At 56.9% G+C, this 25,528-nt stretch overlaps 1 protein-coding gene across 4 annotated transcripts in view; it reads right to left on the reverse strand.

Moving 5' to 3' along the window:
* CACNA1H (calcium voltage-gated channel subunit alpha1 H) overlaps positions 1 to 25,528 on the reverse strand; it is a 221,701-nt gene that overhangs the window by 154,559 nt on the left and 41,614 nt on the right. The window contains exon 1 of one of the 4 annotated variants that reach the window (XM_062588650.1): positions 23,548 to 23,573. The exons of the other annotated variants lie outside the window; for them this stretch is intronic. The gene's annotated coding sequence lies outside the window, so the exon portion shown is untranslated. Of the gene's footprint in view, positions 1 to 23,547; positions 23,574 to 25,528 lie in introns of those variants that run through there. 4 annotated transcript variants of the gene reach the window in all.

Here is a 25,528-nt window from a genome sequence, read left to right on the forward strand (position 1 = left end):
TCGACACACGGACGCGCTGCTTTCCGCCCGCAAGGCGCCCTCCCACCGTTCCAGCTCGCGCTGGGATAAGCCTCCGGCTACCAGTTCCCGCGCTTGGACCGCACTCTGCCGCGGCAGAGCCGCGCACGGGCGGGGGCCTCCTGCGAGCTGTGGCTGGTTGCTGCAGGTGGGACCGCGGAGGGAGCGGGCGGCGCGGGAGCCGCCCGGCCCCCGCTGCCGTCCGGCCTTCCCGAGGGTGCCCGCCGCCGCCAACGCTTCCCCTTACGGGGCGCGTTGTGAAGCATCACGACCAATATCAAAGCTGACTTCAAACATATATATTTACCGCGCCGAATTCCGAGCAACCTCCTGGAGGACCAGCAATAACACTGCCACCTTGTGAGACCTCGCGGGGATGACACGGAGCCCGCGGGGAGGAGGAGGAATCCACCTTTGGGGCTTAAAACAGGGGTCAGGGGGAAAAGGGTGAACGAATGCAAGAGAGGGCATGGAGCAACCTGCAGAGCATGAGCGAGCCACGTCTACCCGACCCCGGAAAAACTCTGAGCTGTGAAGCTGAGTCCCACACTGGCCACGGGATGCCCCTGCAAGCGGCCTGCCCATCGCAACAGCCAGCAGCGGAAGAGTTTGGGGCTAACGGCCCGTGATTAACACTACCTGGGGTAGGTGAGAGGCTGCAAGCGGTGCAAGATGCCGCAGGGAATGAGTTCGCATCAAAGCAGTGAGTTCTGGGGATGCCGGCAGCAAAACTGAGCGTCTCCGAGGGAAAGGAGCCACGTCAGAGTCTCTGCCAGCTCGCGTATGTAGGTCAAGCCCCTCCGCAGTCTGCACATGCCCGCCTGCGCCTTACTGGTGTTTTTATCCAAAAAATCAGGGTGCTGCCGGTGCAGCGGCGGGAGCCAGCGCAGTGCTGGCCACGCGGCTCCGTGGCCGGAGGCAGGGACGTGGGAGGAACGAGCCCACGGCGTCCCCGCGATGCTCGATGGGCGGGAAGCACAGGGATTTCCAGCACTGTATTGGGGCGGGAAGCACGGAGATTTCATGAGATTATCGAGACGGGCGGCTCAGGGCACGCGGTGCGCCCCGCGCCAGGATGCCGTGCCCCCCGCAGCGCCGTCACCTCTGCAGCACAGGGAGCAAAAAAGGACAAACCCCCCAGATAAAGCTATTTTATGCACAACTGGCTGCCGGAGAACCGTCATCAGCGCGCTCTGCTTTCCTCTGCCCTCGGCGCCTGGTTGTTCCAGGTGACTGGATAAAATAAAATCAAAATAAACTCAAAAGGGCGACACCGAGAAAGGAAAGGCCATTGCAATCCGCCCCGCTTGGAAGTTCTCTGCAACGTCACACGCTCCGTCCGCCCTTTCTCCGAAGGGGAAGCGCGGTCCGGCCACGGAGGAGCGGGCGCCCGCGCCGCCCCGGGGCTTGCAGGGGTTTTCAGCCAGGTCCAGAAATGACCACGGCTCTGGGTTTAGGAGGGAGCCCCGGACACCGGGGGAAGGTTTTGCTGGCAGCCAGAGTGTTTCCAAGGCGAAACTCCCAAATAAAGGCATTTGGCACAGATTTTTTGCATTGGGATAGTTGAAGCACATGCCACTGCCCCGGCACGGCTGGCGCCGGGACACAAGCGGGTTGCAAGGCCGGGTGCCAGCACGGGTGCAGCCGAACGCCGCCGGCGGCTAAAGCAAGCTTCGCGCTATGCCGAGAAAGCCGCCGGCCGGGAAAGCCGCTCTGGCTCCTGGCAGCCGGGGCAGTTCTTCATTTACACGGTAACTCCCGAGGGTTTCCCCGGGGGATTCCCAGGAACCTCCCCCCCAGCCAGTGCACGATCCTGCTGACTACTCGATACTTGCAACGTGTCAAAGCTAAAAATAACGTCCCCGCGAGCCCCTCTCTCGCGTTTGGGCAATGGAAGGAGCCACGGCTTCAACGCGCCGCGTTCCTCCGGCGCCCGCTGCGATCCGCCTCCGACCGCGCAGCCAGGGGAACCCGGCAGCTGCCCAACTGCACGGGGCAGAGAGCGGGCGGCGGCCGCCACCGCGTCCCCTCCCGGCACCCCGCAGCCTTTCAGCCGAGCGGCGCCGAGCCCCGCGGGGAGCCCCATCGCTCCGCGCGCCGCTGCCGCCAACCTCTGCGCGGCGGGAACGACGGAGGAGCCGGTTCCCGCGTTCGGAAAGCGGCTGCCGCGGGCGTTGGCGCTCGGCTCCGGAGAGCGCTTTCAGCCCCGCGCTTTTCCGAGCGCTGAGCTCGCCGCCCGGTCGAGCTTGCTGCACGCTTGCACGGCGACAAACGAGCTATTGATTGCGGCGGCAGCAAGCGCGGCGAACAAGCCCAGATATAATTCCTTCCACTCGGACACAGTCCCTTTTCCATTTCTTAAATGTGAACCAAACTCATCCGCTGTCTTCCGTCCCGCGAATTTTGTTCTCTTTCCACTTGGTCCCGCTGGGGAGTCCAGTCAAGAGGAGCCGACACATATATGTGCCCTTAAATCATTCAGTTAACGGCTCCTACTCAATTCTATCCATCGGAAAAAATGAAGATAAGTGATATGATTTCCTTTGTAAAGCGCTCCAAGATCTAAAGCTGAAAGTGCTCCATAAAACCTGCTTAGTGTTGTCAGATGTTCCCACTCCCAGCCGCATTTCTCCATCCAAGTTCACCATTCGACAGATTTCCCTTGCAACCGCTGCAGTGCAACACAGCTCCCGTCCCATCCTCTCCTCGCACGGCTTTCTCCTCTGAATAATTTTGCAATCTATTGGCCCAGTTTAAAAACAGGCTTGGCAAAGCTTTCAGGGTTGGCACGACACAGAGCAGGGACTCGAAATGCTCTTGATTATTCGAGAATGTCAGCATCACAAGTGGAATTAAACCTGACTTCCCGGTTCCCTCCCTCCGGAGCAGACGCTGCCGCGTGCATCCGGGGGCAGTTTGCTCCCGCACCCCTCCACCACGCCGCATGATGCAGGGGCTGCAGGGAGGCCGCTCTCCAAGAGGCGCTTTGGCGTTAATAAGACTGGCAACGCAACTCCTGGAACAGGCAGTAACTCTGAGCAGAGACACTTCCAAAGTCTCAGCTGACTGCTTGCCCACCCAGGAAGGGAAGCCCAGCATCTGTAGCCCAAACTGCTTTTTGACTTTTCCCATCTGCTCTAGGAGATCTGATGAGCATGATGGGTTTGCGCAGCAGGTACTGGTCTGCGAGGGCTGGATGAGGCCACCAGTTCACCACCAGCTGATAGTTCAGGCTGCCAACAAGCTGTTGGGGGTGAAGGCTGGATGCTACCAGCGAGAACAAACTCGAGCAAGCAACATCTGCGGTGCTGAGCCCGCAACCCTGCTCCACCAACACCCATCAGCTGGGGATCCAAGTCCTCCATGTACATCCGAGCAGAAAAGCCAAGATGTGCACTTCTCCGCTTGCTGGAGTCTCCGTAACTTCCTCCAAACTGCAAGGCTGATGGCAGTGGATACCAGGGTTTCTGGGCTGGGATCTTAGTGCAGCAGGGTGGCTGTAGGCCCTCCAGAGCCAGCTGGGCGGCTCCTCCAGGACAGCCACTGGAGCCGGCTGGCACGTTGATGGCTCTCGATTATCACATCTCTGGGACGGCGGCGCTGCGAGGCAAGCCCATCATTCTGGATGGCACACTTACAGAGGGCTGCACACCTCGTGCTAAGCCACTCTTAGGACTCGGACACACAACTCTTAGTGTTAAAGTGACTAACGGACAGAAACCTCCCTGGGCATAAAGACAGGAATTATTTGCTCGTGTAGTATCACTTTCCATCCTCGCTGTCAGCTGATGTCTTTTCTCATTGCTTCACTTTTCCTTCTCGCTGTCACATTCCTATATTATCTTCCTCGCCTCGGCAGTTTCCAAAACAGGCCTCACTATCTCCCCAGATCATAAGCACCTTCCTTCCACCACCAGGAGCAGAACCACGGACACCAGGATGGTGCCAGCTTCCTCCAAAGCACTGGGCTTCGTTGGGCACGTCCCCAGGCCCGCGGCCACGAAGAGTGGTGGGCGGCCGGGCACGGTGCCAGCAGACGTCTTGTGTGGCACATGGGCATCCCTGCCCGGCCGTGCGGCAGAGGAGGCTCCGCTCCGCCAGCCTCTCCTGGCACCACCACCTTCTTCAAGAGGAGAACGACGGTCGTCTTTGATCTGCGCCTGTAGGCAGACCCACTTCTCACCGCTACCGCGAAGGGAGAAGAGGGAAGGAAAAAGGTCTGATATTATGCCCTTATCTTGACAACAAGGGTCAGCAATTCTTTACACTTGACTAGTGACATGACTTTTCCTTAAAGGCAGAAGGAAATTTCATTTTGTTATACAAGGCCGAACAGCTCTGCAGTTATCTCCGTGGGTGACACCTGGAATGTGAATTTGCTTGATGGCACAAAAGCTGCAGCAGCAATGGAGAAATGATTTAACTGGAGCTTTCCCCTCTGAAGCGTCAGCCTAGGAAAACCTGGAGCAGGTGCAGGGGAAGGACTTGCTTTGTGAGTCTGCATTTCGCTTAGAGTCGCTCCTGAGGGCCATAAACCTAAATTATATGTATCATGCATGTACCTATGTCTCAGTCTTCAGAAGGGACTTCTTCTGGCTGTCCTAATTTTATGAAATAACTCACATATTTTATTGTGTGCATCCTTATTTGCCCTCTCTCTCCCTCTGATGAGGAGACTGTCCTTTGGCAGCACAGCTCCCCTTATAGGAAGGGTCATAAATTTTCCAAGGAATCTTTTATCTAAATGAGGAAAAGTGGGCTTGTCAATGGAAAAAACAGCCACAAAGAGCCTGCTCTTCAGATGACATCACTATTTCTAATTTAAAAACATGAAGCCATTTTCAATAGCTTTTGTGTGATGTTTGGGGGCTCAAGTTCCTTACAGTCAAGGTTTTTTCATGAAAAAATTAAAGTATATGTTGCATTGTTTTCTTTTCTTTTAGATGCAATTTTCCGCAAGAGGAGAGTAATTATGATCAACTCTGCCCACGTGAAGTATCCGGGATGGGACCTACTCAGAGTTTGCCTAGGAGTAGGACATCTTGATGAGCTGATACTTGCTTTTTATGCAAACAAAGCAAAACCAGATTTGTTCAGTTTTTCCAAGCTGCTTACCGCATAAAAACAGAGCGCGTTGGGGGGGGGGGGGGGAAACAAGCAAGCACAACTCTTGGAACAGCTGTGGATGTGGGGAAAGAAGCTGCAGTTGAGGGGACAGTATGGATTACATGGGCTGCACCACTAAATCACAGGCTGGCACCAGGAGCAGGTGCTGTTTTAATGAGCTCCATGAGCTGTTTATCTTGGGTTTTTCAGATGCTGAGCTCGTTTCCACCAGCTCTTTCCCAGTGCTGCTTTGCGGCTGGAGGGTGGTTAGGGCGATAGGACACGCTGGGACCTCTCAGGTCATGAAGCCCAGCTCAACCAAAGGCCAACACACCATGCAACCTGCATGGTGTCCTGCACGTCTCTCTTTACAACCCCCCCAAAACAGGCACCTCTCTTGGCCTAAGCCACAGCAAGCTAAAACCAGAGCCACCCCTGTGACGTGCTACTGGAGCAGCTACTCGCACCGGCCCGGCCGTGCACCGCCACGGGTGGGAACGTTGCAGCGCGGCGCACGACACGCGCTCCCTTTGCTCCCCGAGCTCAATGTGCAACAGCGAGGCAGCAGCCAGCTCCCGCGGCCAGCGACGGGCGGCTGGGTCCGAGGAGGGCAAACGGCACGTCGGGGGCACGAGGCTGGGCTCTCCCTCCTCGCACACGCACGCACGCCACAGCTGGAGCCGAGGCAGGCGAGTCCCTTGGCGCGGTTCAGGTTTGGAAACGTGCGCAAATACAACGTATCTTCCCCAAGCAATTGGCTGTTTTGCAATTAGGCCGGCACTTTTCCAGGACTCCCCCCAGCACCACTTTTTCCTGCAGAGAAGCTCCACGGGCTGACTGGGAAACTATTCCAGGTGCAAATGTCCCCGCCAAAGCCTGGGAGAAGCCCGGGCTACAGCAGGGAGCTGTGACTAGCCACATAACCCAACCCAGGAACGAGCGTGACTCTGGGGGCAGGAGAATTATTAACACATTACTTCCCGCTGTTTCCTGAGGTCCTACGGCTGTTGAGGATATTAGATGACTCCAGACTTCCTGGCTGGGCTCAGATTTTAGGTATTAATCCCCCACCCCTTGTCCTGATGCTGGCACAAGCCACGCAGCAGCGGTGCTATCTGCGGAGGGGTCGCGTCTCAGCGGCCTCCGGGCAGGTGTTCCTCGGGAAAAGGCGACGCACCAGGAGCGCTGGGGGAGCGCGGCGCTTGGGGCTGGGGGATGCTGGAGACTCCTCGTCCAAAGGGCATCGGGGCACCAAGGAAACCTCGAAAAGAATCGCCTCGGAGAAACGGAGGGTTGCACCTCCAGCAGGAAGCCGGAGATGCCGGATCCGATCGGCACCGCTAGCACCGGGCTGAGCGCCGGTCCGGCAGGCGGATGGGAAAAGCCAGTTCAAAACAAGTCTCCCAGTAAATGCAATGGGGCTTCTCGGGAGGTGGAAGCGCGGAGGAAGAGGAGGGAGGAGGACGAGGAGGAGGAAGGCAGCCACGCCAGCCGGCTGCAGGTGGCCATCGCACGCACACCAGGCGGAGCGCGAGGATGGAGATCGCTTGTATTTTACTGGCCCATCCTTCCCGCATCGCTCATCTCCAGAAGCCCGCTGCCTCGATTGTGCACGGCTGGGGAAATCGCTCTCCTAAGAGCCCCAAGGGAGGCAGGCTAAGGCGGCGCAAGCACCCGCCGCGAGCCCGCTCCGCTGGGCGCTCCCTCCCTCCCAGCCCTGGCACGGCTCTCCCCGAACCACAGCTGTTCCAGCTTAGCCCAGCCACAAAAAAGGAAAAAAGGGAGAGAAAAACCTGCACACATCCATAGCTGAACCGCACCAGACAGCACAGTGTCCTTCTCCAATAGTAAATTACTCCGAAAGCGGCTGCAGCGAAAGGAAGCCCCACGGAGCAGGGCACCGCAACCCCCCCGCCGGCGAGCTCGCCTGCGCCAGCCCGGTGCCACGGCGCTGGGCTTCCGCGGATGCAAAATACATTATTATTATTATTATTTTATTTTTTTCTTTTTTATTTGCTTCCTGGCTTCCTACCTGCTGAGATCGCAGCGAGCCCTCTCGTTTGCCAGCCTGCCCGATCAAGACCCCAGAGCTGCTGCCACGAGGCTACAAGTGCCTGCTGCAGCTGAGGGGTTTTTAAAGGGTGCCCAGCTGGGTGCACCGGCTGCAGGTGATGGAGAGTCTGCTCCAACGGGGTAAAGACCTAACCCTTTCCTCTAGCTGAGGTGCCCCTAAATTCTTCAGGGTAGCCCCAAATTATTTTCCAAAACGCAACCCACAACCCAGGGAAAACCCCAAACTTTCTACCGTCCCAAAGCAAACGCACAGACCTGAAAGATGACTGCAGCCTGCAACGAACCTCCTAGACGGCTCCACCACTTAGCTCCCAGCCATGCACTGTCCCCCTGCGCCTCCATTCCACGCAGTTAAGTTCATCTTTGTGAACACAAGCCCCGTCCTTACCAGCACCATCAAGGTTTTTCCCATGTGTTTTTGCACCCTTCCCACCACCGCTTCGGCGGCTCTCGGCAAGGGCAGCCCCCAGCGCGCGGGGCCCGGGCCGGCTCCGCGCTGCCGGCCCCTCTCGCCCGCTCTGCCCGACCGCACGAGCTCGCCAGGCGTCGGCTTCCCGGCCGAGCTTGCGCTCTTCGATACCATGTTTTGCAGCCAGCCTCCAGCAGCCGGGTCCTGCAATAATTACAACGGCTCAGCGAGGCTGTTGCCTTCGTGTTTGACGGCAATTATTTCATAAAGCGTTCTTTAATTAATGTCCCTGCCGCTTACCCTCCGCTGCAAGGGCCACCGCCTTCGACAGGCTGCTGCTCACGCAGAGCTACGTGGGATCATTCTGGTCGCTGCTGGAAGCGACAGCTTCGGGAAGCACTCTGAAGCGCGCGGGGAAGGCAGCACCATGGTCCTGGTGCTTTTCCGGGTGCCTTGTTGTGGGCCGTGATTAACAATATAACCGTTACCTTCCTGCATCCCGGACTGCAAGCTCCGCTTGGCTATTCCAGGTATCACAAGCATCATCCATCTTCATTAGAGGACCTCATAAATAAATTCCCAACTAAAGACCATGCTCCCACCGAGCCAAATGAGGTTTCTCATCATTTGATCAATTGTGTAACAGCTTCTGAGAAAAAGCCAAATGTGAGCATATTAGCTATTTCTCTGTTCAATCAAGGGATGATTAAATATCATTTCCTGAGCACGGCATCTGCATCAGAAAGGAACAGCCGGCAGGAGAAACATGAGGCAATTCAAAGCGGTGGTTTTCAATTTGCAACTCGGACCTGCGGGGCCGAAGGGCGACCGCAGGTGGGCAACGACACGGGAGGACCTACAGCTCACGGCGGGGTCTCCTGCCAGGGAACCCCGGCTGGTGGGGCTTGGTGGCAAATGTCCTTGAGAGGGACCATGTCAAGGAAGCAAGGCCTGGTGGAAAGGGTAGGAAAACCTAAGGGTGAGCCAGGTAAAAGCTGGATTATAGGCTGAGAGAGAAGAGCAAGATCAGCTTACAAAGGTCCTCTGCGGCCGAGGAGCTGCACGTCACTGCAGGTTGGTTGGTAGGTGGCTGCGGTGAACTTTAGCAGGCGCAGTGATTCGGGAAAGGAAGGCAATGCTTATTTAGAAACACAGCCAAATTCTTTGTGGGAAGTAAGTGGATTTGCAGCCATATACACCAGAGAAAAATTTGGCCCTTTGTCCATTATTCTGTTGTTTAAATTCAGTCTGACATTTACTCTCTCTAATGTCAGATCTTTAAATCTAAACACTCCAACAAGATTTTTTTCCAGCCTTTCATTTGCCTTCCTTGATTAAGGTTAACTGGTCCCCCTGGTCTGGACCAAACACGCACACACGAGGATGTCAAGCGATAAAGAAATCCAAAGGGAAGAAGCGCTGCTGGTGCATGAGCCAGGCGATGGGCAGCTAGCGAAAGCCATCGTTGCTCCAGGGAGAGCTGGACTTCGAGCGGCACGCAAGGGGCTGGGGAAAGCACGCGGGGGGAAGCGGTTAGAAAACGCGCGCGCCAGCCGGCCCGCGCCCGAGCCGCGGAGACCCCGCGAGCCTGGAGGCAGGAGGAGCCGCGCAAAAGAATCTGCACCTCCCCTTCCCCGGCAACGCAAGGGGAACAGATGGCCTTTCCGCTGATAACGTTTTATCATCGCTGGTTATTTAAAGAAACTGCCCAAAAGCATTTACTGAGACTTTGAAACCCATGTTTCACAAGAACACGAATACATAAAAGGAGTTAACGTTGTGCCAACCGCTGCCAAGGAGATCCTAAATACCTCTGACAGTCTTGCTGACAAGTACCACAGGAAAAGCCTCTCCAAAAATCATAATTACACACCGTCTTCTGAGTCAAAGGATCCCCAAATCGCCTACAACTCTGTGTGCGTGTCCAAAGAGAAACGGCACGATCAAGTGACAGACCCATCGCTGCTTGTTAGGGAGCCGGCGAATACGTATCTCTCGGCAGCCCACTGCAGTGGCAGAGGGCAGACCACAGTCACCTGGGATGAAACTGCAGCTTGGCTTGGAGCAGAGTAAATTTTAAAGTAACCGAGTGAGGTTTTACAGGGGCACCGTGCAATCCTACAGAGCAGCTAGGCTTTCACTTTGGGGTAATTCAAAAAACAAAAACAACAACAACAACAAAACCCCCAAGCCCCTCGTATCTGCTCTTTCCGCCAAGATTTTTTTTTCTTTATTAAAGAATCAACCATCAAAACACAACCGTGAGAACTCGGGAAATCAGTATTCCCGCGGCGGGGGGCCGAGCTCCTGCGGCGCAGCCCGTTCCCCCGACCGTCTAACGGCAGCGCAGACATCCCGGGAGGCTGCTCAGCAGCATGCAAACTCCCCTCCCACATGCCACGAACGCCTTGCATTTCAGATGGTATTTGCCTAGCCTGAATGTCAGCTTTTCCTTTGCTGTATCCTCCAGCACCGCAGACGTTACGCACGGCACTCAGGCACAGACTGGGGCTGGAGGGCTCTGCCCCGGGGGAGGGCCACCTCGGTGACCCAGCTCCACAGCTTTCCGGGGGTCTTTGGTCCCCAAGCCATTTGGTTCTCCGCAAAATCGCGTCCAGCGCGTTGCAAAGCGGACGTGAGCAGCGGCGGGCGGCCGAGGAAAGGCCGCCTGACCCCGGGAGCGGGCGAGGGAGCACGGTGGGGCTGGCACGAGGGTCAGCAAGGATCTCCTCTCCACGCGCTCGTGCAGTGGAAGAGGATTGCCACATCTGAGCAGGAAAAAGCAGAAGAGGAGACACCAGTTGAGCTTACTCCTGGGAGACGGAGCAGCAAGGGCCAGGAGTGAAACTTGCTGCCGGCAATTTTGAGACCTGGCTGTGATTTTACCAGCCGGTTGCACCAAAGAGGAACCAACTGTCTCCAGCAGAGCCCTGAGAAGGAGCCTTCTCGTGGCTTGCAGCAGAGCCCGAGCGAGGAACCACGTCCCAGGGACACTGTCACAACCTACGGATGTGCTTTCTCTCCGGGGCCCCGCTTCGGTCTGCTGCCTGCGGGAGTTAAGTCTGCCTCTGGGCACTTCTTAGTCTCCCGGCAGAAGCAGAGCAGGAATTGCACTCGCCCAAGACTCTCTCTCACTCGGCTTGCTGAGCTGCCTTGCACTCGCACGCCCTTGTCGGTTCAGATTTCCCCACCAAATAAATAATTAAACCGAGTAAAAATCAGTTTGCACGCTACAACCCCCCAGGCATTTAGTTCCAGGTTTGCAAACCTGCTCCCGCCCGCCTCCGGCGGCCTGGGCAACCCCCCCCCCCACCCCCGAGAGCCGCCGAGGGCTTTCTGGTGGTTTCATGACCTAAAACTCCCCGCAGAAAGACGTGGTACGAAGTCCTGCATGTTATCTCCTTGCTCAGGTGGAGCACTGGGAAAACACTGTGTTTAAATTGCTTTGAGGACCACAGGCTGGTTTCCCGAGTAAAGAGCGTGCATCTCATTTTTCTTCTCTGCCCTGTAACTTCGAAAGCATGCAAGATATTGCAATTTAAATGACAAGACCAATTTTATTACAAAGAGGAGAAAAAAAGGAAAAAGAAAGAGTTGAAGAAGGAATGTAGTGATCCCAATGATTTGCTGTGGACCCCCCTCCCCCACCAGTCTAGCTCCATCTAGTTTTTCAGCAGTTTTCCTATGGGGGGGGGGGGTGGAGGAAGGAGCACAGTGTATGTATTAGGTGCTTGTCTGATGTATTGATTTAATCAAGTTTCTGTTTCATCTCTGTGTTGTTACCATAGTTGCAAGCTGCTCCTGACAAGGTACAAACCGGGGGGAAACCCCCCACATACGCCTAGCAGTCTATGAAGTTCCCCTTTTATTGGTTAGAGCCCAATTAAATGTGTTTCCAGAAGGTTTCTAGGGCAGCTGGTTTCTAATCGCTCTGCAAGGAAGGTACAAACTCGTTCCCAACCTGGCAACGAAGGCAGGTGAAGTGCAACCGCGAGAGCGCTGCAAAAAAAAAAAAAAAAAAAAAAAAAAAGCGAGACGAGGCAGCGCAACGCGACGCTCCCGCTGCCTCTTCTGCTTCACCAGAAACCGCCGCATCTCCGTGTCGGGGCCTGCTCCATGGCAATGATCTACAAGCAAAGCTTAAAAAACAAAGTCACAGCCCTGGCCTGCCTGTTGTGTTATTTGTGGCTCCCTGCCTAAAACATCCTGCTGTCTCCGAGAGGAATGCCAAATCCCCTGGGAGAAAAGGCATGGCATTTTGATCTCGGCGGCCAGTATAGTTTTGACCTAGCTTACGGGTGGGGGGGAAGATATATACTTATCATGTGTATATATACACACACACACAGCTAGGTACATATATATGTATATATATGTATATATGCATTATATGTGCGCACACATATGGATATACAGAGCTATGGACTGTATTTCTTAAATAATGAGGAGTAGGAAAGTAGGAGAAAAGATCTAAAAATGCAAAAGCGGTGCATTCTTTTAGCTACAGCATCACCTCCACTCTGCAAACATAAAAATCAAGGTAAAAAGAGGAAAGGGCTCGTTGAAATCATGGAGGGAGCGTTGTACAATTTAGGGGAGCCATACACTGCTTCCCTGACTTGGTATCACTGCAAAGCTGCGGCCGCCCAAAACCCGGACCAGTTCTCAGACCGGCAGTGGTTACGATCCCAGGGTTTAAGCACAGAGCTCTCACATTTTCAGGTGCCCAGGCCCCATGCACAGCTCCCTGCCAACGCACGTGCAGTTCTTCCTGCAACAGCACCGCAACTCCCCACCGCGGGGAAAGCCCGGGGAAGCGCCTGCGTGGAAAATCCCTCCCACGACAGCACCTTCGCAAGCAGCGTCTTTGCCAGCAATAAATACAGCAATTCGACTGAAGCATCCATCCACCCGCTCGCTATAGACCGTACGTTTACTCATTCGCTGAATGAAGAAGTCATCACGATTCCTCCCAGCCGCCTGCAAAACATCCTGCCCGTGCGCCGGCGCGTTCGAGCTCGCCGCGTGCAGCCGCTCGTGCTGGCGGGCGGCGGGCTCGCCCCTCCGCCGGCCGCCCTGCCTCCGGCTTGGCGGTCCCTGCGGCGCGCCTGCAGCCCCGCCAGCCGAAACCTAGAAATCATCAAACGCTAGAAAAACAAGTAACTGCTACCAAGCCCGTCAGGGATCCCTCCGGGTGCCTGGCAAACCCCTTTCAGCCCCGAAGTTGGGGACCGCATATAAATGCACCGTACGGTTTTGAATCACGCTCTCCTACGCAGCATTGCGTAAATGTGCTGAGTTTCTTTCCCAAAATTGAATTTAACCTCATGCGCCTAAATATGACCCAAGATTATGATAACAACATTGCTATCGTGCAAGATAATAGCAATATATATAATAAAATGTAACAAAATAAAAGGAAATGGAGGGAGCTTCAGGCACTTTTTGCAAAAATGTATTTGCCGTAGAGTTCTGCAATTGCCCCTATTGGAGGCGAAGCTCTTCCAGGCAACGCCCGAGCTCTCCAGGTGCAGAGCTCAGCGCCAGCACTGAGCAGAGAACTTCCAAAATCAGGAGCAATAAATACACAACGGTCTCAGCTAACGGCCTTTCCAAACTGTTTTCAACTAGAGTGCTCAGCCGTGCATACACATTTAGTTTCATCCTATCTCTAGCAAATCAACAGATTGTAACTTCATTTTAGGGGAAAACACTGAATTTTAATCTAAAGGATTTATAAGGCAGTTAAAGTTGGCAGCTGGAACCTTTGGATGTTGCGCTGTTTTCAAATAAATTAAGAAAGAAAAATAAGCCATGGTAAAAGCCACATAGCTTTTTATTTCTTTCTTCCCTTTTATACTCTTTCTTCTCACTGGATATTTTCCAGGGAGCAGAAAAGCACTAAAATTGCTCTCCGGGCCAGGGCCCCGAGCACGCGCATGCGTGTTTGCGCAAACGCCCAGCACGGGACGGAGAGAGCGATGGCGATTTCCGAAGCACGCCGCGAACGCCCGCTTCCCGGAGGAGCCCGGCGCGCGCTCCGCGTTGGGAGTTTTCTAATGAAACGTCCCTAAAATAGGAATTGGGAGGGAGATGGGGAGAAGAGGGAAGAGATTTCAGTGCAGCTGGGAGATCTGCGCCCGCGGACGAGCTTCCCGCTGGCCGCGGCCAGGAGCCGCCGCCGCCGCCGGCGTTACGGCACCGCCGTAATCACGCCTTTAAAGCCGCCCCTCGTCAAGCTGCAGTTTTGCAGGGCGTTAATTAAAGAGCCTCGACCCGTTTTTCCTCGGAGGGGCGGGAAGAAGAGGCGCAGCAGCCCCCCCCCCCCCCCCCAAAAAAAAAAAAAACCCGGAGAAAACTTTCCACCAGCGCAGGGCCGTATTTTGCCGCGGATCGGCGGCGGGCAGCGCGCGGGGCGCAGCTCGGCCGCTTCGCCGGCGTCGCGCCGAAGCCCGAGCGCAGAGCCCGCTGCGCGCCTGCCGCTCCGGAGCGGACCGGGATGAGTCACCCGCCCGCGGCAAAAGTTCAGGCGGCCGGTGGAGGAGGAGGGGGGGGGGGAGCGGCAGGGAGATGTCCAAACATGGCAATGTTTATTTTAAATTCAGGCTGAAGCAGATTTTCTGAAAGATCTATAGAAAATATTTGCTTGCGGTTAAGCGCGCTGGCTACTGCCTGTCACCGGCAGCCCGAGGAAGCAGGACCGGGGCGTGCGGCGGCAACGCACGAGCACGCGCGGGCGCAAAAGCCGCCCCGGCAGCCCCCGGCTTTGGGCCGGGAGCGTTCTCCCGTCACAAGCAGTTTTTTTTTTTTTTTTTGCAGGTTTTCCAAGCGGAGCGCGATTATTTGCTCTGTTTCACCGCGCCAGATGCTGTGCGTCGTCCAGGCGGACGCCTCCCCAGCGCGAGGCAGGCTGAAGCCCTCGCTTGGCCGCACCAGGGCTTGCAACCCGCTCCCCCCCGCTCTTGGCGTGGGCATTTCACTTCCAGGCTGCCCATATTTTGGCTGCAAACGACCCATCGCCTTGCAAAACCACGGACGTAGGCTGAGGAAATAAAATCTCCTCCAGGTTAAAAAAGAAAAAAAAAAGAAACCAATAGATTTCCCGCCCGCTGGCACGCGGAGACGCTCTCCACCGCCTTCCTAAAGCCTCTTAAGTTACCCGTGCATTTGGCTTGCTGCATCGGTGGACGTGCCGGCTGGCGGGGGGTTAGGAAGGAAGCGGGGAGCGCGGGCCCGCGAGGGGGCCCATCTCCCCTCCAGCCCCCGCGCGGGCCCGGGGAGCCGGCAGCACCCGCTCCCGCGGCGGCGGCGCGGTGCCGGCGTGCTCGGGAAAGCGGACGGCTCCCTTCGCTGGCGCTTCGCTCGCCCGCGGCCGCGCGCCAGCAGCCCTCCGGGAGGAGCCGGGGGGAAAAACGAAACCCGCGTGACGGCGCGCGCTGGACCGTGAGATTTGCCCTGCCGCAGGCAAGGATTAAACTGTCCGATGGTGTTCCTGCACCGCGGAGAGTTCCCGTGCCCTCAGTCGTAGCTGTCACAGTGTAGGAGGTCCATGCACACGTCATCTATGGCTACCGAGCTGTCAGCACAGCGGGATCATCCTCCGATGTGCCCGGAGGAAGAGGAGAAAAACCTCGCCGAGCCGCAGTCCCGAAGGAGCCCTGCTCTAGCACCTCACCTTGCCGCGGCAGCGCTTCGGGCAGGTGGGGCCGCGGCGGCTTTCTGGGCGCTTGGCGTCTCCCCGAGCTCAGCCCACCTCCCGGAGCCACCGGCCGTGGCGGGGAATTTCACCCTCCTGCCGCAGGGGCTTTGCTGGCAGCGGACACATCCTGCAGCGCGCTGAGGCTTGAGGTCCTGCGGACGCCGGAGCAGCTGGACACACCACAGGCGTTGCAAAAGCAGCGAGCTGCGATTGCTCCAGCTGCAAGGGGCCAGTGCAGGCCCAGCTTCGATCGAGAGCGGGGGGCGAGGGCTTCATCACCCACAGCTTCGGAGCGGCTTTCCCTCTGCGCCGCGTTCACGCCGCTGCGTCTTCCTCCAGCGGCCCCACGGCTGTGCCGGGGCGTCACGGCGCAGCGGGAGAGCGACGGTGCTCCCGGGAAGAGCACCTCAAAAGACGACACTTTGGATATTTTTTGCAGTTCTGGGCACCTGGGCTCTGTGCACAGCTTTGAGCGTGCTTTCCCTGCAGAACGGCTCTCCAAGTTTCGTCTCCAGGAGCGCTGGGGACCACCCCGAGCTGCACCACGCGCGGGTGGGCCATGGGCACCCGCAGCCCCGCTCGCCCCCCTGGGAACGCCTCTGCTCCTCGGAGAGCCTGGCCCGGCTTTGCTGCCCCCCCCGGGCATGCCCTAAACCCCAGGCGCCTGCAGAGTTTTTGCAGGCGATTGCTAATTGACTCTAGTTAATTACTGCTTTGCTAATCCCGAGCCTAACGATTCCATAAACGGCTGGGATTTTTCTAGGAGAAGGGGAAAGGAATTGCGCAGGGCGTCTCCAGGCAAACTTCGGCCTCTTGGACCGAACCTGGATGCCTCCTCGGGCACCTCCGGGGCAGCTGCTGCCGGCGAAGCTGCTTCCCTGCGGGATCTGGCTGGCTTCTGCTGCCTGGGAGCAGGGAAAAGAGCGCACCTTTTTCGGAAGGTCTCTAGGTAAAACCCTTACCCCGCGCCTACGGCTTATTCAACCCATTCTGGGTTTTACGCAAATCCCATGCCGCACGCGGGCTCCCGCCCGGCTTAGGGAGCCACCGCGCGCATCCCTCGCTCCAGGCATACGCGCCGAGGTTTCTCCTCCCCGAGCCAGAGTAGGACAGTTAATACCCGTTCATTAATAAAACACACTCGCATCCCTGAGCACTGACTGAGGAACGTGTGGCATCCGAGGAGAAACCCGTACGCGGCTCGGTCCCCTGTCAAAACCCCCCTTTGAAGCCACCTTTCACATTTAAGAGAGACGTAAAAAGATGTTGTTCGTTCCCCGTCCGTGCCCCGGCTGGGCGCGCGCCGCGGCCGGCTCGCCGCCGGGCAGGAGCAGCCCCGCGGGCCCGTTCGCGCGCGGGAAATGCTCGCCGCTCGTCAGTTCGTTTAAAAATAGACCCGCCGCGCGGCTCAAAACGGGATTCTCGCAAGCGTTGCCTTATAAGTCCGCGTTTCCAAGAAGTTTGTAGCTCGCCAGCGAACGCGCGTGCACACACGCACGCGCGCGCTCCGCTGATGTTTTCTCCCTTTCCCCCAACCACAGCATTAACTGCTTCCAAGCTGTGCAAGATGACTGTCCGTCTGTCCATCCGTCTGTCCGTCCCGCCGCCCCCCCGCGCCGCGCACACAGCCGCTAAGCCGGCCCCGTGCACCAGCCTCTCTTTTTCCAAGAGGGAGGCAGCGGAAGGCTTTTCCTTAGCGTTTTTTTTTTCCTCGCTAACGCAGGAGCGTGAAGCCGGTGGGAATTCCCGACGGCCGGCCGGGGCGAGCGGCAGCCTTCCGCGCGCTCCTCTCCGTCCCCGCGGTCGCGGCGGCACGGCGGGGCCCCGCGGCGCTCGCTGCCGCGGTGAGCGGCACGTGCAAGCGCCGAAGGAGACGCTCCTGGGCGCCGAGCGCCCCGCTGGGCTTTGGACGCGTCGAAAAGACGAATTTCTGCAATAAACCCGGCCGCAGCGCAACGCCTCTGACCTGCCCGAGGAGACCCGGTGGTGCCCGAGCGACGCTCTACGTGTGTTTCTCAACATTAAAAAACGTTCCCCATCTTCTAGTGAGGACTGGGTGGATCTGTGCGACCCTGATTTCGATGGTAGTCAAACACGACCGCTGCTAGGGTTGAGCTCAGAGGGCCCGGGAGAAACGGAGCGGGGTGAAAGACGGGGAAGGGATAAGGAATACGAAGAGGGAAAAGGGGGAATAATGCGCCGAACTGCCGCGGTTGTTCAACGAGACCAGTTTGCCGGCGGCCTCGAGAGGCGTAAATGAGGGAAACGACCGCAGAAGAGCCAAGAGCGGCCCCGCGGCGGCCCGCAGCCGCCCGCCCCGCCGCCCTCCCCCGGGCGCGGGAAAGCGCCCGGCGCGGCAGGCGACCGCGGCTCGTCTTCCAAGGAAAACATCCCCTTTTCAGGGGGAACCATCCCAACGCAGCATCTACACAGTCAAAGTCACTTTACAGCCGTCGGTTTAATCCGTTTATTCCGGCTTCCCGCGAGCGAGTTACCCTGAGAGCCGGATCCCATCGGGAAGCTCCTAAAGCGGGAAAGCTGCAAGCAGCACTGCCTGCTTCCTTGCAGGAACGAAAATCGACGGCTGTGCTGGTTAACCCCGCTGCTCACGACGACGGGACACCAACTTTTTGATGAAGAAACGCACGACTTGCTTAATTCAGCGGCTAACAGACAGGGAGACTTGCGCCGCTCCGGTACTCTCCCCCGATCACAGCGCGCAGACCCCTCTAAAAACTCGAGCTCTCTCCTTCTGCAACAGGCATAAAAGCAGCCAGTTGCACCACTTGCTTTTCGAAATATTTTCTTCTTGTTGCTTTTCCTTTTTAAAAGCAAGTCACTGGACAACAGCTAATAGCTTTACCCCAAACCAGAACAAATATGCCTTATTTATCCTCACATTTATCCCCGTATTTGGGGATCAGAAAGCTCCGCAGAGGCTCCCACCCAAGCCGCCGCTTGGGAGAGCTGCCGCCGGGCGCCCGGGCTCTTCCTCGCCCGCCCGGGCTCTTCGTCGCCCTCCGCTCCCGCGGGCCCGGCTGCGGCTTCTTCCGCACCGCTGCTCAACCCAAACGTCCCGGTGGTGCCGGCGATCGATGCAAACCGACTGCCTTAACCCAGGCGGCTTCGTTTTCCGTGGCCGCAGGAAATAGGAGAGAAAATCCGATTACACCGGAATAGATTGCTTGTGTCAGAGTCACCTTTCCAAGTGGCAATTTACTTTCTCTTGCCTGTTTTTTTTTTTTTTTTTTTTTAATTCTTGGGTACTCTGGCAAGTCAATAGTTCAAAGCTGCAGAGTAAGTTGCTTCCAGGCGAATATTCAATTGTTATTAGATAACTTTGCCTCTGCTCTCCCGCAGCGTGTAGGTGGGTTGCCAGGTTATGCGCTGCCACAAAACATCTGAAATTACATTTCACGTGGCTGAGAAAACTCCCCGCGACAGACAGGCAGCAAGCAGATTGATGGGTCTGGCTGCAGGATGCTACCGGTCTGCAGGGGCAGAGAGGGGAAGCAGGACAGGCGCGTGCTCGCCTTGCCCCTTCTCCTCCAGCTTTTCGTCCTCCTCCTCGGGACGTTGGTAGCAGAACAACCGCCCGGAGGCAGCGAGGTGACAGGCGGTGCAACACCCCGCGACTGCGGGCGAGAGGGTGCTGCGGGGCCGAGCGCCGGGCGCCCGGCAGCCTGCAACGGCGCGACCGACGCCGGGGGCTCGCGCTCGTGCGGGCGAGACGCTGCAGCGCGTCCTGATAAAAGCTGCGAAGCGGAAATGCCTACGGCTGATATTCCCCCGGCGCTGAAGGAGGTGAAGAGGAAATAAGAATCATTTAAGGAGCCTGGCCTAGGAAATTATAACATGCACGCTTGCTTGCGGTAAGCGAAAAATAGGCAGAAATTAATTCTCAGGTGAAGCCTGAGCAGTCTGCAGAAATAAAACCAAAATAGCCCCAAACCTCCTCCAACCCAAATAAAAAAAATCTCCAGTATATGCACAGTATCCTTTCAATTAACTTGTTTTACTGTCTGAATAGGGAACAAACAGTGCGCAGGCAACTGTTGCTATCTGCTCCAGGGGCAGAGAAAACATGAAAGCTAAAAGTTTTGTGGCAATGAAATCTATTGGAGAGGAAGGAATCTTTGGAAAGCCTCCCTTGCCCCTGCCCGGGAAAAGCAATAAGGCAGCCTGGCTATTTATACAGATACTGCATCTCACACTCCTCGTCACCCTCCGGGGCTCTGCAAGCACCCAGCCAAATTGCACTGCTGAGGTTCAGGAACCCTGAAGGGTATTTCAAATCACCAGGCTCTGCTAGACATCAAAAAAAAACAGAGGTTGGGAGAACACAGGGTGACCTGGAGCCGGTCGCTCTGCACCGGAGGAAGCCGCGCTTCTCCCGGCCGCGCGCGACAGCTCTTACTCTGCGCTGAGTAATTACACTATTTTTCTTGGCCTTCTTTTCAGAAGTGAAATGCAAGAGTGTTTTCCAGGGTAGTTTTCCAAAAACGCACGGTTTTTAGACCTCTCAGCAATCCGGACTGCCGCTGCAGGGGTTCCAGCGCTCTTCGCTCCGCTCGCAGCGCTGCGAGAAGCGGACGCAACCTCCCGGCGCTGCTGAGCAAGGCTGAGATTTATCCACCGGCGGCCCAGGAGGGCGCCGAGCTCCTCAGGGCGCACGGCAGGCCGCCGCAGAGCAGCGGTACCGGAGCGGGGAGAGCTTTCCAGCCTCTCTGCTCCTTCATTAAGGGGTTTTATGGTGCCACAAACGCTAAAATTGCACTTTGCTCCCATCTCTCTCTCTCTCTCTCTCTTTTTTTTTAATAGAGCAGGTATTAGGCACAGATTTTATTGCAAACCTGCAAGTCAAGTCTTGCAGTCTTGCTCGGATCTCTGTGCTGACTTCAACCACTTTTAGCCTAGGCCCATACGATGCTTTTCATTTCCAAGCTCCTCGCTTACGTTAGCAGAGTAATCTCCCGCTGGAGCTGCAGGCAGGAGCAGCAGAAGGCTGCCTGTACCTCGCCGACCTCGATGGTGGCCCCCGCCAGCTGCACTGTCAACACGTGCCCTAACGCTCGCGTGCACGCTCTGCCCGGGTTGCAAAGAGTGCGGGCTTAATGTGCTCGTTTATGTATTTATTTTTCCTAACACGTATGATGCTTTGCATTTTATAATGCTGGACAGTGTGAAAATTGTTTACTTTAGTCGAAAGCACAGCCTGACTAAACTAAATAGACCAAAGGAAGACCTCGGTGTTGGTGGCAGCTGGGGAAGGCTCATTCACTGTGCAAAACAGGTGGCTGAAGGAAAGCACCCCTTTCAAAAAGAAAAAAAAAAGAAGAAAACTCCTTTATCCAAGCTGTACAGCTATTACTTTGGATTTTCTCCCAGCTGCAAAGATCAGATTATTTTTATTGGGGATGAAATGCAACAAGACACGCATCAGTTCAGAGGAAGTGGCATTTCTGCTTAAAGCTGCAGCAGGCTTAAGCTCACTGTCACCTTATTTTCCAGGATGTCCCCTCACCCCAGGTCCTCAGAAATTGCTCAGCGACTGCACACAGACACAACGGGAAAGCAGGAGCGAGAAAGAAAGAAGGGACCCAGCCGCTCTCCGGAAAAATCCCGCCGCAGCTCCCTCGCAGAATTTCATATCTGCCAGGCAACACAGTCCAATAAACAACAAATTCATCTCGCTTGCTGCTGCCGCCTGCCAATACTTGCACTAAGTTGTTGCATTTTCCCCTCCTCCTTACTCCCTGAAGTAATAAAAGTGACAGGAGAGTCACCAGCTAAATAAAATCCAGGCATTAAAAAACCCCACCACGCTGAGGACGCTCGTTTTCATGTGTGCTCCACAAAGAGGCGGCCCGCTGCCCAAAATCTCAGCATTAGCCCCAAACTGCCCTAATCCGCTGATCCTTGGTGCATTTGCACAGCAAATCACCCCTCTCCTCTGCTGCTCCCTCCTAGTCCTTAATCGCTTTGTCGGTCAACCCAAAGTCTCACGAAGAGCCTGGAAAAATCCCATTAACGGCTATGGTTTTGGCGTAAGACCGTATTTTTTCCCCAAAGCCGGATATTACAACTGGGGAAAAGGAGATAAGAGGAGGGTAAATGGGAGCGCAGTGAGCCGGCAGCAAAGCGGAGCAGGAGCTGGGGAGCTCCAGGTTCGCAGCCCGGCCCGCGACCCTGCTGCTCCCCTCCAGCCCCTGGCGAAGTTTTCCTGCTCCCGTTACGGCTGCTGCGTTAATACCTGCTTTACGCCGACGGCAAGCGGAGGGGCTGCAGGAGGAGCGGTTTGCACGGAAGATTTATACGACTCTTCCTCAATGCAAAGAAGAAAAAAAATCTCGAGGAAATGCCGCGCGCCGCCCCAGCGCCTCTGCCCGCTGCGACCGCTCAGCTTCCCACCTCCGAGAAGGAGCTTTCCAGCCTTTCCAGCCCTAATTCACATGGGCGCCCACGTTTCGGATTTCTAATAATGACACAACTCCTTAAAGTCATCTTCCGAGAGAGTTTTTGGCCAAAACAGTACCGCTTGCTATTCCTGGTCACCTCCGAGCCTCAGGCGGAGCCCGCGCGCCGGTGCTGGTCGCGCTCGCGGGCTCTTGCGGCGGTGCTGGGACGCTGCCGCCGTGCTCTGCCCTGGCATCCCGCTGGGGCGTTTCTGCTGGAAACACCCAAACAGGGATTTTGCAAGGGGAATGCAAAGGAAGCCGGAAGCGACGAGCGCCCCGACACGAGGACGCTTCCCCGCTCTCCCCAGGTCGTCACCGGATTACGTAGCAGCGCAGCAAAATATGCAGAGACCTCACAACGAGTTGGATCGCGTTGCATAAACCTCAACTTGCCACTTCGACTCTGCCTGCTAGAAGGAAACACTGTTCTATCTGATAAAAAAACTTGTAAACTGTTGGCAGAACGTCGTTTTAATAGCTATTACCAAACTCGCCCTAAGACTGAGGCCACTGCAGATTCCTGCCAAGAACAGGCTTAACGTTGAACCGACTGATTAGGTCAAACGTTTTCAAGTACTTGGGATTCATGGTGGTTCCTCCTCCATGAAAAAAGAAAAATAGGAAAAGCCCAGAAGATGCCAGGCAAGGTCTGTTTTCCGAATGGAAATGCAGTGATTTTCCCCCCCAAAGAGCTCCGTAATCTCCTTTCCGATGCACCTGCTTGTTCCTAAAGGACATCAGGGCTCCGGTGGGCTCGTCGCTGTAAAATCACCCAGGAGCCGGCCCTGGATTTCGGCCGAAGGACGGGAGGGAGGACGGGCACCAGGTCTCGCGCTGGAAGCTTCTGCTGACACTTCGCTCGGGTCTCCTGCCGAAAGCAATCCCCCCCCTCGAAGACGTTCGCTCGGGAAGAGCGAGGCGCCCGGCTGCGCCCCCGAGAGCCGAAGCCGAGCCGGGCAGCGGGAACCGCCGCGGGTGGGAACGGGGCACGAGAAGGGCCCCGGCTTTCCGACCCCCGCGCCGAAATCACGGCGCGGCTGCTCCGCCGACGGCGCCGGCTTGCGGCTCTCCGACTTTCGGTGCAAACGAGCGCATCCGAGACGGCGGCACCGCGGGCAAAGAACGAGGAGCCCTGCGAAGCTCGCGACCCGCGCCTTGGAAAAGCCGATCCGCCCGGGCTGCCGGAGGCCGCCGCGCCGGGAGCGGAGGGGAGAGGAGGGGAGGGGAGCGGAGCAGCCGCCCGTGCGGCGCGCGGGGCTCTGCAAACGCGCCGTCGCGCGCGGAGCAGCCGTACCGCGGCCTGCTGCCGGCGCGGGGGATTCGGCCTCTTACACGCTGCATTCTGGTTGAAGCACTGAGGTTTTCTAAATCTCTGCTTTATCCCTTCCCTCCGCTCGCGGTATAAATAGCTCTGGCATTTACAGTGGTACGGCCTGCCTTGTTGAAATTGGATTTAAAAGTAAAATTGGCTGGACTCCTTGTTAAATTATCACTGTTATTCATCTTTACAGATGTCCTCCCCTCTAAACACCGGACCATCCGCGCTTCAAGCTAAGAGCAAAGGCGCGCAGCGAAGCCATTGGGGGGGGGGGAAAAAAAAAGAAAAAAAAAGATTCCCCGCCAGACCGCAGGCACGCGGCGCGGTTGGGTGCGTTTTGCACCCGCAGCAAGAGCAAAGCCCCGCCAGCCCCGCAGCCCGCCCGGCCGCTGCCCGGGCCGCTCCCGCCCAGCGCGACGCCCGGCGAGCGCCTGCGAAGCTTTCTGCCCCCTGCGCCCCTGCTAACCGGAATTATTCCGGCGCTCGCGACGCAGGGGTCACCGCGACAGTCCGGCCGAGCGAGCGCCGCTGCTTCGGTCGCTGCGTCCTCGCGCTCGCGGGCGGGCGGTGCTCCGAGCTCGCGGCGTCGGGCACTACGCGCCGAGTTATTTAACGGCTCCCGCCGCTCGGCGAGCTGCAAATCCTCGCGAGGGCAGCAGGAGCGGCGGCTCCGCGCCGCGGCCGCGGCTTTGCTAGCGCCGACCGCCCCGCCGGCAGCGGGCCAGGACGCAGGGGGTGGCCGGGAGCTCCCGGGCACCGCGACGGGTCTCGTTTCAGTCCCCTCCTTCCTAAAAATAAACGGCCGCCAAGAGCATCGCCAGCCCCGGCCGCCGCCTCTGCCCAGCGCTGGGATGGATTTTCCTCGGGGACATCCCCGTGCCGGGACGGCTCAGCTCCCGGCGCCAAACAGCCGCCTGCTGCCCCGTGGCGGGAAAGAAACGACGGAGAGGATCAGATAAAATCAAAAAAAAATTTTTTTTCTTATAAGGCACTCAATTAGCCAGTTCACGTTTGGGATCAGGTGTTAATCACAGCTCCACGTGTTTGGCGCGTGCGGTGCCAGCGCAAACACTGCGAGTGTCACATTACGTCCGTTTTCAGCGGGGTGAAACACGGTACGCTCCCGTCGGAAGAACCCAGCAGAGCTGGCACGGAGGAGGGGAAAAAAATATACTGTATTTAGAGCCCATTAAGCGCAGGGGACCAGAGTGACATCTTGGGAAAGCTCAAAGGGCTTCAGGGAAAGACATTCGCAGAAGACACAAAGTTTAACCCCGTCCTTGCCTCTAAAACAAAAGCAAGAGGATTTAACTTATTGTAACGCTCTTTTCAAGCACGATTATTTTCCTCTTTCTCATTGCTTGACTCCAGCCACTACAGGACACGGCTGGCAAGAGCTTAGAGGGGGCAGGAACAGGGAAAATACCAAACCGCGCGCCGGAGAAACCTCCCGGGCAGGATCCTGCCTGCTCCCTGCGCTGAGCAGCGGAAATCGCGACCGCTGAGCCGGGATTCAGCCAGCTCCGCATCACGGGGACCGAGCGGAGGCGAACGTCCTGACACGCACGCGCTCTTTCCTCCAGATACACAAACTACCTGGAGAAGTATCGCGGGGAAGGATTTCACTGCTTGCTTCTACAGCCGGCGAAGCTGAAGGCAGGTTAATTCTGCAGGGTTTTTGGAGGGCGAAGGGGGATCCCTGCAAAAGGCCGGTGCAAAGGGAACAACCTCAGCCCCGGCCGCGGGACTAGCGCGAGCCCAAACGAAGGAATCGCTCCACCAAATCCCCGGAGAATTCAAAGTGCTTTCTCCAGCCGGGCGGAAACGCGCGGGAACTGGCCTACATGGGCCCATATATGGTCATTACAAAAAGTGGCAGCCGTTTCAGGGCTTTTGGGGGCTGGCGCGGGTCCAGTTATCTAGGACGAGCAATGCGCTAGGCATCTCTCCGCGTTTTTCGCTGCCTCAAACCAGGGCGGCACGTGCCGCGGGGTCCGAGACGAGCAGGGCCAGCCCCGGCACCTCGACCGCTCCTTCTTCTTCCCAGCCCCACGGGTCAATAATCTTCCAGTTCACGCTACAGCAGAGAAGGAAGGAATTTTAAGCACCTCTCCCGAATTCTTACTAAACTACTAGGTGAAAATCCAGAGGACACAAGGCACGAGGAGGACGTTAACGGGCAGTGTCCTTCCACTCGAAACCAGTGTGAACGGCGTCCCGGAGAGCCCGTTCCCGGCCAGCAAACGAATAAAGGAAAATTCATAACTAGTTAGGGTGCTGTTTTACAGCGGAGAGGTTTCCCCCACCGTTTAGAAAAGCCGCTTGGATTTCCAGAGGCGAAGCATTCGCGACGACCTCGACGGAGCTGCGGGGACGGCTTCGTTCACACTGGTGCAAGCTTGCGATATTGTTCTTAATTAAAAAAGAGAATCTGGGATTTAGAAGCC

This window comes from Rhea pennata, chromosome 15 (genome assembly GCF_028389875.1).
Source record: "Rhea pennata isolate bPtePen1 chromosome 15, bPtePen1.pri, whole genome shotgun sequence".
NCBI classification, from domain to species: Eukaryota; Metazoa; Chordata; class Aves; order Rheiformes; family Rheidae; genus Rhea; species Rhea pennata.